A 10,781-nucleotide genomic window follows, 5' to 3' on the forward strand; every position below is an offset into this window, starting at 1 on the left:
ACAGAAAGTTTGATCTTCAAGTACAGGACTCAGGTGAAGCCTAGAAAGGGTGGACTGGAAGGGCAAATTATGAGAGATTTAATGATGTTGAACTCCTTGTATTCCTGCATGGGAAGGTGATACTGATAACTCATATGAACCTTCTCATTTATCACAGCAATTAGAAGGAGCATATATAGACAAGGCAAACGAAGGAGTTGAATTTGAAAGTATATTTAAAAAGATGGAGTTAATGGAAGAGAAAGGGAAAAGAGAGATAAGATAAGATACATTATTTTGCATAAAAGAGCCAAGAAAAAGCTTTTACAGTTGAGTGGAAATGAGTGAAACTTCATTCTCATAGGAAGTGTATCAGAGAGGGAATAACATACACATTCAATTGGATATAGAAATCTATCTTTCCCTAGAGGAAAAGAGAAGAGAAAAGGGATAGGAGAAGGAGGACAGGGGGACGGGAGTAAGATGTAAGTGATAGAAGAGAGGGAAGATTATGAAAGAGGGTAGTTAAATACAGCATAATTTTAAGGAGGGACAGGTTGGAAGAAGAGAGAGAATAGAATAAATGGGGGCGAGGGGAACAGAATGGAGGGACATACAGGTAGAAATAGCAACTGAGGAAAAAAATAATGAAGCAATTTCTTTGATGGACTTATAATAAAGAATGCTATCCATTCAAGAAAGAGCTGTTGGTATCTGAATACAGACTGAAACACTTTTTTTCTCTTAATTTTTTCAAGGTTTCTCTTTCTTTGGGGGCGGAGATTATGTTTACTTTTACAACATGACTATAGTAATAAAGTTTTACATGGGTACACATTTTTAACCTACACCAAGGAACTTGCTTTCTCAATGAGGAGAGTGGGATAGTAGGAAGGGAGAGAATTTGAAACTCAAGGTTCTGGATGTAAATGTTGAAATTTGGAGAAAAAAAAGTAACCAATACTCAACAACAGAATTGAATGTTATGAAATGATAAGAAATAAAGTTGACCCTAAAAAGAGATATGAGAAGATACTTTTCTGTTCCTATGCAGAAGTCCAGGAATATGAAAGATGACATATTAGATTTTTTTAAAAATATAGATTGATTTTTATGAATTTTTTTTAATAAAATTATTTGTTAAGCTCCCTGGGCAAAGGAGGGAGAGAGTAGAGGAAATCCCAGTAACACAAAAATAAAAAATAGAAATAGAAACCTATATATTTTTTTAAATGTCTTTAATAGAATGTTGAGTTGGAGACTATCCAAATAAGGTCATTAAGAATAGGATATGACTAAATAATAACAAATGTTTTTAAAAATTCATCATGACCACATTGTAGTTATGCAAGGATGGTTTAGTATTAGGAAAATAATTAGCATAACAACTCATTACTTACAAAAACATAGGATTATTTCACTAGAGGTAGAAAAAAATCTTATACAAAATAGAGCACTTCCTTAATTATATTAAAATTTCTAAAAGACATAGAAGTGGAGACCTTTACTTAATAAGGAAAAAATATTTATCTATATCCAACCAAAAAAGCATTTATTTAGCATTTAGCCAAGGGATCGGGATACAAATTTATGTTATTTAATCTTAACTGGGTCCTCCTGCAATACTTCTTAGTGGCTTACTGGTAAATGTTTAACAACAAAATCTAAATTTAATCTGCTTTATTAACATTTTTGCTACCATTTTCTTAAATATACACAATTCACAAATTGTATTCTGATTCCTGAGGTGTAAAATGCTTGCCTACTGAAAATTTTAACAATAGAATCTCAGGAAAACAATATTGAAGACATCAGAACTCAGATCAATGCAATGAGCAATATTGTTCTGTTGTTTCAGTAATGTTCAACTCTTTATGATAAGTGACAATAGAACGGTTAAATAATTTGTGTAAACTAAGGGAATGAATATAATGGAATTAAATGAACAAATATGAGGACTAAGAAAAATGAGAAGACTTTATGAAATAGTATTAAAATGTAAAAACAGAATCAGAAAGATCAAATACAGATTAACCATGGCCATAAAATAAGAATCATAAATAGGAATAAATGGACAAATGAAGAATCCTACTGGATATTTAAAGGAATGACTAAAGTTACACTTAATTCATTGAAATGGTCTACCTAGAGAATCCCAAGAAATCATCCAAAAAACTACTGGAAACAATTAGCAATTTTAGCAAAGTTGCAGGTTATAAAATAAATCCTCATAAATCCTCAACTTTTCTATATATGTCTAGCAAAATACAACAGGAAGAGCTAGAAAGAGAAATCCCATTCAAAGTAACCTCAGACAATATAAAATACTTGGGAATCTATTTGCCAAGACAGACTTCTTTTTGTAAACAATTATAAAATTATAAAACACTTCTCACATAAATTAAATCAGATTTAAATAACTGGGCAAATATCAACTGCTCATGGATAGGTAGAGCTAATATAATAAAAATGACAATTCTACCAAAACTAAACTATCTGTTTAGTGCCCTACCAATCAAAATTCCAAACAAAAATACTTTAATGAGTTAAAAATTGTAAGTAAATTCATATGGAGAAATAAAGTCAAGAATTGCCAGGAACTTAATGAAAAAAAGTACAAAAGAAGGTGGCTTAGCCCTACCTAATCTAAAATTATATTGTAAAGCATCAGTCATCAAAACTGTTTGGTATTGGCTAAGAAAGTGGTGGACCAATGGAATAGAATAGGTGTAAAAGCAGGAGATGATTATAGTAATCTGCTGTTCCATAAACCCAAAGAGTCCAGCCATTGGGATAAAAACTCCCTCTTTGATAAAAACTGCTGGGATAATTGGAAGTTAGTATGGAAGAAACTTAGATTAGACCAACACCTCACACCCTTTACCAAGATAAGATCCAAATGGTTACAGGACTTAGACATAAAAAACAATACTATAAGCAAATTAGAAGATCAAGGACTAGTCTACCTGTCAGATCTATGGAAAGGGGAGCAGTTTATGACTAAGGAAAAGTTGGAGAACATCATCAAAAACCAATTAGATGATTTATATTACATTAAATTAAAAAGCTTTTGCACAGATAAAACCAATGTAACCAAGATCAAAAGAAATGTAGTAAATTGGGAAACAATCTTTACAACTAATGATTCTGATAAAGGACTCATTTCTAAAATATACAGAGAACTGAGTCATATTTTTAAAACGAAAAGCCATTCCCCAATTGACAAATGGTCAAAGGATATGCAAAGGCAATTTACAGATGAGGAGATCAAAGCAATCCACAGCCATATGAAAAAATGCTCTAAATCATTAATTATTAGAGAAATGCAAATTAAAGCTTCTCTGAGGTACCACCTCACACCTCTCAGATTGGCCGATATGACCAGAAAGGATAATGATCATTGTTGGAACGGTTGTGGGAAATCTGGAACACTATTACACTGTTGGTGGAGCTGTGAACTCATCCAACCCTTCTGGAGAGCTATTTGGAACTACGCCCAAAGGGCAACAAAAAATGTGCATACCCTTTGCCCCAGCAATACCACTACTGGGTCTATAGCCTGAAGAGATGATGAAAAAGGGTAAAAACATTACTTGTACAAAAATATTTATAGCAGCCCTGTTTGTGGTGGGAAAAAATTGGAAATCAAGTAAATGTGCTTCACTTGGGGAATAGCTTAGCAAACTGTGGTATATGTATGTCATGGAACACTATTGTTCTATTAGAAACTAGGAGGGATGGGAATTCAGGGAAGCCTGGAGGGATTTGCATGAACTGATGCTGAGTGAGATGAGCAGAACCAGAAGAACACTGTACACACTAACAGCAACATGGGGGTGATGAATAACCTTGATGGACTTGTTCATTCCATCAGTGCAACAATCAGGGACAATTTTGGGATATCTATGATGGAGAATACCATCTGTATCCAGAGAAAGAATTGTGGAGTTTGAACAAAGACCAAAGACCTTCAATTTAGGGGAAAAAATTATCTTATTTTGTAATTTTGTTATCTCTTATACTTTATGTTTCTTCCTGAAGGATATGATTTCTCTCTCATCACATTCAACTTAGATCAATGTATACCATGGAAACAATGTAAAGACTAACAGACTGCCTTCTGTAGGGGAGTGGGGGGAGGAAACAAGAATACCAGAAAAATTGTAAAACTCAAAATAAATAAAATCTTTCTTAAAAAAAGAAATGTATTAACTTAAATGAAATTAATGACAAAGTATAATTGATTATACTTGAAATGATTGATAATAATTATTATTTCTAAGGGAAAAAAATGAGAACAATCCACTGGTTGGCAGATAGCAGCCATAAAGATGGGAGAAGAATGGCAACAGCAAATTTCCTGAACCTTGGAAGAAGGATTTTACTACTTTCATTCTTCTCCCTCACAAGGACTGTGAAGAGGAGAACATTCAACAAATTTAAAAAGTCAATAACATTCTATCCTATGCAAGATACTATGTTAGGGTCTTAAAATACATCAAAAACTTTGAAAGATAGTTCCTGTCCTGAAGGAGTTTGCAGTGGGTAAAGGAGTGGAATAAAGGGATAAGGGATACAAAAGTAAAATATAAGATAATATGAGAAAGGAGAGAACACTTGTTTGGAAAGATTTTCAATTAAAAGTGTCACTGGCGTTGAATCTTGAAGAAAGCTTAGAATTCTAAGAGGAAAAAGGAACAAGGGAATATATTATAGATATGGGAGGCAGGAGGGACACCTGTGAAAAAGTAAAGAAGTGGAAGATGGAATGACAAGTTCCTCCCGTAACAAGTAAACCAGTTTGATGGAATGCAATGATAGCTTGGTGGTTACAATAGGACTGAAATGATCTGGAAACCACAGTAGGGGACAAGAACTATCCCCTTTCCCTCCTCCTGGATTTTTGCTGGAATAGAAAAGTGATCATCAGTTTTCTCAGGAGAGAGCCAGTAATTCTAGATACTGTTTTCTTACCCCAATTTGCATAAATCAGAGTCAGAATTTTCTTTGTCACAAAGTACTTTTCTTAGGAGTAAAAGGCAGTACTGACCTGAAGCCTTTTCAGAGTGGGGAAAAGTGAGAAGGATGGAATCTGCAAGCAAAAAGCTATGCATCATCCAATGGCAATTTTATTCCTCCAGCAAAAAGGCTGGAACTCTCCATGAAACAAAAATTATTCCATGGTTGATAAACCAAGCCTGAATACTCCCTCTGACCAGTTGACTGACATTATGAGACCATTTAAATCTCTGTTTACAACTCATTACAATTCCTTATTTTCCCTGAATTTTATTAAGTTTTGTCCTCCCCACCTGTCTTTGCCCTTTCAGAACTGAATGAAGACCTGGAAAACATGGGCAAGGCTCAGGCAAAATGACTTTCTCAGGATATTACAGCTTGTGAGTAGTGGAACTAGGATTAAGGATCCTAAAAATCTGAGCATTAAGATCTAAAGGGTATCTTAAACTGGTAGATCAACAGCTTTCAAAACATGGGATTATTTTTCCTGTTTGAAATCCTCTGGTCAAAAAAAAGGACTGCACCCCAAAGTAGCCCATTTCTTTTGAAAATTAGCTTTAAGAATTTTTTTTTCTTATTCAGAACTGAAATCTGCCTCTCTATTTCCTACAATCCTCTGCTAGGACCAAGAAAAATAAGCTTAATAGATTTTCTGGAAGATAGCATTTTAATGCATGAAGCCCTTAGCATTCTCAAGTCTAGTCTTCTCCAGGTGAGACTTCCTTAATTCCTTAATTGAGGCTGAAAAAGGCATTAATATCACTTAACTTCCAATTCTGCAGATAAAGATACCTGAACTTAAAAGAATGAAGTCACTAGCCTAGGGACATGTAAATAATGAGAGAATCTGCAGGGTCTGATCTCTAATTTTTTTAAAATGATTTTCCTATATGTCATTTCTCACCCCTCTCGATTTCTAGTCCACATACCCTAAATCTATAAATATGCAAGATAATGCAAAAAAAAAAAAAAGCACTAGACTTCTGCCACTGCCTTTCTATAAGGCCTTAGAAATGAGTGAAAGGAAAATAAGTGACAGTTCTTTTTAGAGGTTTGGCTAAAAAGAGACATTACACCTCAATAATTTAAATAAGAGGTTCTTAATCTTTTTTGTATTAGGAATCCCTTTGGTAATCTCTTGAAGCCTATAGATCCCACCAAAATAAATATATATAATTACAAAAAATGTCAAATTATATTGAAATAATTATATAAATATTAAAAAAAAGAAAAATTCACAGATGCCAGATTTAGGGGGATAGTAGAGTCAAATGAAGATTTTTTTTTAAAGGATGAAGGAAACTTTTAAATATTTGTAGTTTATAGGGATGGAATCCATGGATAAGGAGAAGTTGAATATGAGAGGAGACAGGGAAGAGAAAGGATTAAAAAAATATGTAAAGATGCTACCCTTTATTTGTTAATTTATTTTAAATCTTTTTATCATCCTTATATTCAATATTAATAGTCACAATTACTCATCATGTTTCCATTTACAATGTATTTTCCTTATGGAAAACTTGCATTTTGTAGATCATTGAATTCAACTTCTGAGGTTATATAATTTGCCCATGGTCACACAGCTAATAAGTGTTAAAAAAAAAAAACAGGAAATTAACTGTTGGGGCCAAACTTAAACCCAAGTTCTTCTGATTCTGAATTCACTATTCTTTTCTATATTCCCCAAAGCCTGTAGTGGTTTTGAAATATAGTGGAATTTTAGAGTTAATGTAGAAAAAGGTCTTCTCCTTTATAGTTTTTTTAAGGTTTTTTTTTTTTTGCAAGGCAGTGGGGTTAAGTGACCAGCGAAGGTCACACAGCTAGGTAATTATTAAGTATCTGAGGCTGAATTTGAACTCAGGTACTCCTGACTCCAGGGCTGGTGCTCTATCCTCTGTCACCTAGTTGCTCCTTGCTCCTATAGTTTATTTTTTTTATTTTTTATTTAATATTTATTCTCATTTTGTATAGTTTTTTTATACTATAGCTTAAAGGACAAAAACACTTTAAAATAATTTGGGAGATGGGGGACACATTGACTTGAATTATATAAGGGAAATCAGAAGAGGGAAAAGATGAATTAGCTTCTGTATAAACTACTTTATTATTTTGATCATAAGGAAACAAAACAAAATGCTAACAAATTTGCTACTAGGTCAATAACCTTGAAATGTTTTGACATTGTTGCAAAACTGTCAAGCAATAGATCTTTTTGTAAACCTCTAAATGATAAAAAATTTGTTATTTCAAGATGAAATAGAACATTAATTAAAAAAACTAGGCAACTCACATGGACAAAAGTCTGTAAATGGGCGTGTGAAAGGGTTGCTCAAGATGCTTAGGCATGGATGGTTTGCAATTTTATATCTTGGAGACACTTTAATTTTTAAAGCTTTGGTGTACTAAATAAGATGATGGATTCATTTCCCCCTCTCCATACAATTTTCAACTGTTTAAAAAAAATATGGTTCACTATTGCAGAGATTCTATTCCATGAAGTCAAGGATACCTTTATTTGTACTCTGGGCAATAACAATAATAATAACATGGTGAACTGTATTTATAAATTCCTTTTTCACCTTATTGGATTCTCAGAATATCCCTGAGGGATAGTCAGTAGAAATGTTGTCCTTTCCATCTTAAATATGAGGAAATCAAGGCTTGGAGATGTCACATGACCTACAAAAATCTCTCAGGGTAGGTCAGCAAAATTTGGACTTGAACTCGACTTTCCAGGGGCTCCCCTGTTAAAATGCTATTTATATAAAGACGTGCCCCAATTTCTTCCAACCCACAGACCCAGATTTTGTTCTGCTGCCAATCTGGCACTGTGTTATCAAGCAGCACCTGCTTTTTAAAGGGCCCAGTATAGTTCCCTGAAAAGTCAGAGCGCGAATTCAGAAGAGTTTTGGCACGGAGGGTGGCTTTAAATTTTTTTTTTCCTCCTTGGAAACATCCAGAATTGATTCCCAGCCTGACAGAGAAACAACGCCCCAATTCGCCTTGTCGGCACCTGGTGATGGGCGTCCTGGCCTTTCCTTCCCGACAAGTCAAGTCTTCGCTTGCCCCAGCCCCTCCACAGCCTGGCCGAGCGGCGGCGCTCCGCAGGGTGGGCTGTGCCCACCACACGCCCAGGCGAAGGCATCGTTCAGCGGGTCTCCTCCGGACCGGGCAACCTGTTTGAGGAGCTCTCCAACCATTCTGACATTTAGCACCGTCTTCCACTTACCTCCCAATCCCCAGGGCGCAGGACTCCCGCAGCCTCCTCCCCTCGGTTCAGGCTGCTTAAGGTAGTCCCTGTCTCTGAAAAAAATGAATCAACTCTGACTCCTTCTCCATGGCCAGCCCAGGGTGCAGGCAGAACCGGGCGGGCAGGCGGGACCGGACCTGCCTCCGGAGTAACGTGCATGCGCACGAGCAGCCTCAGCTCCTTTTGTTGACAGTCAGATGGCTCCCCCCCCCCCCCCCCCCCCCAGGCTGAAAGACTGAGTCCTATAGAGTCGGTCCAAAGGCTGACAAAGCAGTCAGTTTGGGGCAGTTAGCCAGATGTGGGATCCCGCCTGACTCCAGGTTATACTGCTTTATCTCGGCCACACACGACCTCTAATTAAGCTTCAACCAAAGCATGGAAGTGGAGGGAAGAAAATTCCAACGTACGTTTTAAACCATCAATTTCTTGATGCAAGCTTTTTGAGTTTAGAATTACGCGGATGGCGCTTTAATCAATCGCCCGGAGCTTTCCCATTTTACTCCCATTTATTCCCCAAGATTCAGAGAAGGGAATATGACATCTAAGACCGCAGAGCAGATTAGTTCAGGCAGAGCTGGGATAAAAATCCAGTACTCTTGGCTCTCAGGGAAGTGCTTCTAGGGTTCATTAATTAATAGCCATTGATAGCTAATATTTACTCTCTGCTTGGCTGTGCTTCTTTGCATATCAGTTAATTCTCTTACAAAATGGAGAATAATATTACATACTTATTATTTTATTCTTACCTTATTCTCCTTCAAAATGGAGAATAATTATCTTCATTTATTTTATTTATATATACATTATATATATATATATATATATATATATATATATATATATATATGGTAGAGAACCGAGGAAGAAAAAAAAAGGAGAGGGGAGATAGGAAGAGGAGGAAAAACTGAGAGACAGAGACAAAGGAGAAGGAACAAGTTAATGACATTTTACTAACACATTTTTTTTAGGTTTTTGAAAGGCAAATGGAGTTAAGTGGCTTGCCCAAGGTCACATAGCTAGGTAATTATTAAGTGTCTGAGACCGGATTTGAACCCAGGTACTCCTGACTCCAGGGCCAGCACCACCCAGCCACCTCTAACTCCCATTTTTGTAATGCTAAAAAGTTTATAAAGCATTTTCCTTACAACAACACCACAATGTAGGTGGTACACATTATTTATTCATTTTGGCCTATAGCTGGGATTTCTTTAGTGGGGGAAATTTCTAAAGAGGATATTTTTCTCACCCAAATCAAAGTAGCAACTATTCTACCATTAAAGAGAATGAAGAGGGAACAAGACAATTAAGGAAGAGATGGATGGTGATGGATGGAAGTAAAGAAGGAAGAAAAGGAGACAGAGAAAAGATAGAAAAAGAGCATTTAGCTACTGTGATTGACTTAAAGTCACCCATTCTAGAGAAATTGGAGGTATTAAAAGAACTAGAGGTTGTGAAGGCAATACCTTTTTCAGAAATCTCTGAAAAAAATCATGCAGAACAGGGAAGCTGTTGAACTACAAGCAAAATATTCCAGTTTTCAAAAAAAGTAGATTCTCCAAATTAAGGATCCATAAGCTTGACTTTCTTTCCTTGGGAAATTCTAGAAATCATCAATAAAAGAATGGTTTGTGAGTATTTACAAAGGGAAGGGAGGTCAATAAAAGCTAACATGGACTCATCCAGGAACAGATTATTCCAGACTAACTTCATGTTGGGTTGTTGCTTTTTTTTGTTTGTTTTTTGACATGATAGCTGGGGCAGCTAGGTGGTGCAGTGGATAAAGCACTGGACCTAGAGTCAGGAGTACCTGGGTTCAAATCCGGTCCCAAACACATAATAATAATTACCTAGCTGTATGGCCTTGGGCAAGCCACTTAACCCCATTTGCCTTGCAAAAAACCTAAAAAAAAAAAGAGGTGTGACATGATAGCTATACAGATAAATCAGAATCAGAATGCCATAGAACTAGTATATCCAGATTTCAGCAAGGTATTTGACAAAATCACTCAAGAGCAAGATGGAAAGGTTTGGATTAGTTGACTGTGTAGTTAAATAGATTAGAAACTGATTGAATAGACTAGACTTAAAAAGAAGAGACTAATAAATTAATGTGACCTGTGGTATAGAGTACTCAAGAGATCTCACTTTGACCCTGTGATATTAGACATATATATCAATAGCAGAAAGAAGAGTATAAATGAATGTTTATCAAATTTGTGATTGAAAGCTAAAAGAGGTAGTTAAAACATTATATAACAGAATCATGATCCAAAAAAGTCTTGATTAGAAGCTTTGGGGGGGGGGGGGGGCAACTAGGTGGCTTATCGGATAGAGCACCAGCCCTGGAGTCAGGAGGACCTGAGCTCAAATTCAGCCTCAGATACTGAATAATTACCTTGGCTGTGTGACTTTGGGCAAGTCACTTAACCCCACTGCCTTGCCAAAAAAAAAGTTAATAAAAAAGCTTGAGTCATATTTAAATAGCTAAAGATTTAATACAGATAAACGTGATGTTCTACTCTTGTTGCTGTTT

At 35.8% G+C, this 10,781-nt stretch overlaps 1 protein-coding gene across 2 annotated transcripts in view; it reads right to left on the bottom strand.

Moving 5' to 3' along the window:
• ARHGEF37 (Rho guanine nucleotide exchange factor 37) overlaps positions 1-8,402 on the bottom strand; it is an 81,957-nt gene extending 73,555 nt beyond the window's left edge. For both annotated transcript variants that reach the window (XM_074212663.1, XM_074212662.1), the window contains exon 1: positions 8,228-8,402. The gene's annotated coding sequence lies outside the window, so the exon portion shown is untranslated. The remainder of the gene's footprint in view (positions 1-8,227) is intronic.
• Between the last annotated feature and the right edge of the window lie 2,379 nt (positions 8,403-10,781).

Source organism: Macrotis lagotis, chromosome 1, assembly GCF_037893015.1.
Source record: "Macrotis lagotis isolate mMagLag1 chromosome 1, bilby.v1.9.chrom.fasta, whole genome shotgun sequence".
NCBI lineage: Eukaryota > Metazoa > Chordata > Mammalia > Peramelemorphia > Peramelidae > Macrotis > Macrotis lagotis.